The sequence below is a fragment of the Tachyglossus aculeatus genome, chromosome 2, assembly GCF_015852505.1.
Source record: "Tachyglossus aculeatus isolate mTacAcu1 chromosome 2, mTacAcu1.pri, whole genome shotgun sequence".
Classification (NCBI taxonomy): Eukaryota; Metazoa; Chordata; class Mammalia; order Monotremata; family Tachyglossidae; genus Tachyglossus; species Tachyglossus aculeatus.
Genome location: NC_052067.1, coordinates 86,553,831 through 86,557,406, shown reverse-complemented (window position 1 = coordinate 86,557,406; position 3,576 = coordinate 86,553,831). Strand labels below are relative to the sequence as shown.

Genomic DNA, 3,576 nt, shown 5'->3' with positions numbered 1-3,576 from the left:
GGCTCCGCCACTTTTCTGCTCTGTGACCTCGGGAAAGTCACTTAACTTTTCTGGGCCTCAGTTACCTCCCCTGTAAAATGGGGATTTAAGACTGTGAGTCCCATGAGGAACATGAACTCTGTCCATTCAAATTATTTCATATCTTGTCTTGTCTTGTCTTATGCTTTCGAGTCATCTCTGACCCTAGCGGCACCATGGACACATCTCTCCCAGAATGCCCCACCTCCATCTGCAATGGTTCTGGTAGTGGATCCAGAGTGTTTTCTTGGCTAAAATACAGAAGTGGTTTACCACTGCCTCCTTTTGCATAGTAAACCTGAGTCTCAACCCTCAACTCTCTCCCATGCCACTGCTGCCCAGCACAATGTAGCAGATTGCCTTCCACTCACTAGTCACTGGCCAAGCTAGGAATGGAAGGGGTATGCCTCTGCTTGACTCTCCCTCCCATAGTCGAGACTAGTAGAGTACTGGAAACTCTCCAGGTGCAACCCTGAGAGGGTATTTTGTATCTACCCAGTGCTTAGTACAGTGCCTGGGCCATAGTAAGCGCTTAACAAATACGATAAAAAAAAACTAGAACAATGTTTCCCACTCAGGAAGTTGGATTAGGGGCGTGAATGATCACATGGGATTTTCCCTTAAAAATGCTGAGTTTGGTGTTGATTCCTGCACCTGGTACTGACATACAAACCCTCTGCTCTCCAATTTGGCTCTCCACTCTCAAAAAATCACAAGCTCCTCTGCCTGTTCAAATTAACAACTTACTTGAACATGAAGGTAATTGGATCATTAAGAAAATTCAAATAAAAGTCTGATTAGGATCGGGAGTATTTAGTTGCTTTCATAATTTGCACCAAAGCCTCAGACTTTTGGATTCCCTTCACACATTTTGGGTTCCACTTTCTTACTCTCTTTAAAAAAGCAGAGGAAACTGAAGAATGGGAAATTTTGATAAAGTAATATGGAAGATCAATTTCGCTTATAGTCACTGCTCTGGGGATAGGACTACTTTCTTGTATTAGTCCAATATGGTAAAGAAGGAAAATTGTATTCTCATAGGAATTTGAAAGTATCCTTTCCCCTGGTCTCTCTGAATCTCCCTCCACTGTTGGGGATCATTACCTCCGTTTCACAGGTGGAGAAACGAAGACCTAGGGAAGTTAAGTGACTTTCCCAAGGACTCACAGAAAGTCAGTAGCAAGAGATAGAGAAGCAGTTTTGCCTAGTGGAAAGATAACGGGCCTAGGAATCAGAGGACCTGGATTCTAATCCCAGCTTGGCCACTTGTCTGCTGTGTGGCTGTGAGAAGTCACTTAACCTCTCCATCCTTTCCCCATCCTCCCCATCCGCATCCCCCCTGCCTTACCTCCTTCCCCTCCCCACAGCACCCGTATATATGTTTGTACATATTTATTACTCTATTTATTTTACTTGTACATATTTACTATTCTATTTATTTTATTTTGTTAATATGTTTTGTTTTGTTGTCTGTCTCTCCCTTCTAGACTGTGAGCTCGTTGTTGGGTAGGGACCGTCTCTATATGTTGCCAACTTGTACTTCCCAAGTGCTTAGTACAGTGCTCTGCACACAGTAAGCGCTCAATAAATACGATTGAATGAATGAATGAATGAACGAACCTCTCTGTGCCTCAGCTACCTCGTCTGTAAAATGGGGATTAAGACTGTGAACCTCATGTGGGACAGAGACTATAGCCAATCTGATTATCTTGCATTTACCCCAGCTCTTGGTACAGTTCCTGGAACACAGTAAGTGCTTAACAAATATCATAAAAAAATTGGGGCTCAGAACCCAGTTTTTCTGGTCCTTCAGACTCCTTAATAATAATAATAATAATAATTACTATGTGCCAGGCACTTTGCAAAGTAATGGGGTGGATACGAGCAATTCGAGTAGGACACAGTCCCTGTCCCTTATCGGGCTCACGATCTCAATTTCCATTTTTCAGATGAGGTAACTGAGGCACAGAGAAGTGAAATGACTTGCCCAAGGTCACACAGCATGCAAGTGGTGGAGCTGGGATTAGAACCTCTGACCTTCTGACTCCCAGGCCTGTGCTCTAATCCAGTATGCCATGCTGCTTTTCTGAAGCTTCACTCCACAAAGGAAGTCCTCAGCTGCCAATTTATTGCTATTGACAGGATTATTCACTTATATGCCTGTGCTTGAACATCATTATGAAGTTGAAATATCCTTCTTGATAATAAGCCTGCAGAGTGAAACGTAGAATACAGATGGGTGGGTTGGGTTTTCACTTGTCACTTGCCAAAAAACACTTTCCTTGGAAAAAGTCCCCCCGAGCAGTATAGAATTGAATCAAATGCATAAAATAGATTTTCTCCTGGAGATTGAATGAGGCCTGAAATGAAACTATTAAGTGAGGCCTGAAATGAAACTATAAATGTGGATCAAATTGGAGACCAAGGAAAGGAGGGGTTGGGAACTGGGTCTGAATCTGTCCGGGGTGGGGGTTGGGGGGTAGTCCCCAAGGACTTCCATCTGATCAATGAATCAATCAATCAGGGCATTTATTGAATGCTTACTGTGTGCAGAGCATTCTACTAGGTGCTTGTAAGTACAATACAATAGAGCTGGTAGACTTGATCCCTTCCCACAGGGAGGTCTCAATCTAGATGGGGGAAAGTCATATAATACAGTGATCAGTGACAACCTGAAAGGTATTCTCCCCCTCTAGACTATAAGCTCATAGTGGGCAGAGGATGTGTCTGTTTACTGTTACATTGTACTTTCCCAAGCGCTTAGTACAGTGCTGTGCACATAGGAAGCACTCAATAAATACGATTGACTGACTAGGAGTTCTCAAATTCAAACTATATGTAGCAGAATCACCACATCTATTAGGCAGTTATTTTGATTCTTCATTCTCTCCCTCCACAAAAAGGGCTCTAATATTCTCATTTCATCGTGCCATTTAGCTTCCCACTAGCTCAGAGTAGTAATAGGACCTGAGTCCTATTCCCAGCTCCTCCACTTGTCCCCATCTGGTGACTGTATTATTAGGGTTTGGACCCAACCCAGATTAACTTTTGTCCTCAGGTCCTCCAGGAAAGACACGCAAGCTCTAAGTTAGTTCTCAATCACTCAGTAGGATATATGGTAGGCAGAGCACTGTGATGAACACCTACAGTAGAGAGAACACTGATGCCTCATGAGTGCAGCATACTATGCTGAGCACCTCCTCTGAGCAGAGCACTGTACTAAATGCTTGGGAACAACCACAGAAATGAGAGACCTGCCCTTACCCTTGAATAGCTCACAATTTAATGAAGAGGCTCAGAACTTAGAGGCCCTAGGAGCCCATGAAACAATCAATCAATCAGTGATATTTTTTGAGCGCTTACTCTAGGCAGAGTTCCATATTAAGTGCTTGGATGACCACAGAAGAGTTGGTAGGCATGATCCTTGCCCTCGAAGAGTTTACAGTCTAGTGAGTGATTCGGGGTAGGGTTCAATGCATCTGAACCAGGAGCCAACCCATCTCCCAGAATTTTTGGGACCAGAAGTCTATCTCTACTTCTCAGGGGAGCCTGAGGGTG

The 3,576-nt window shown here is 43.6% G+C and overlaps 1 non-coding gene across 1 annotated transcript; it reads right to left on the bottom strand.

Moving 5' to 3' along the window:
* Positions 1-362: 362 nt before the first annotated feature.
* On the bottom strand, positions 363-500 carry LOC119924771. The gene has a single exon (XR_005449467.1). It is a non-coding gene; the product is annotated as a small nucleolar RNA SNORA7 (small nucleolar RNA).
* Between the last annotated feature and the right edge of the window lie 3,076 nt (positions 501-3,576).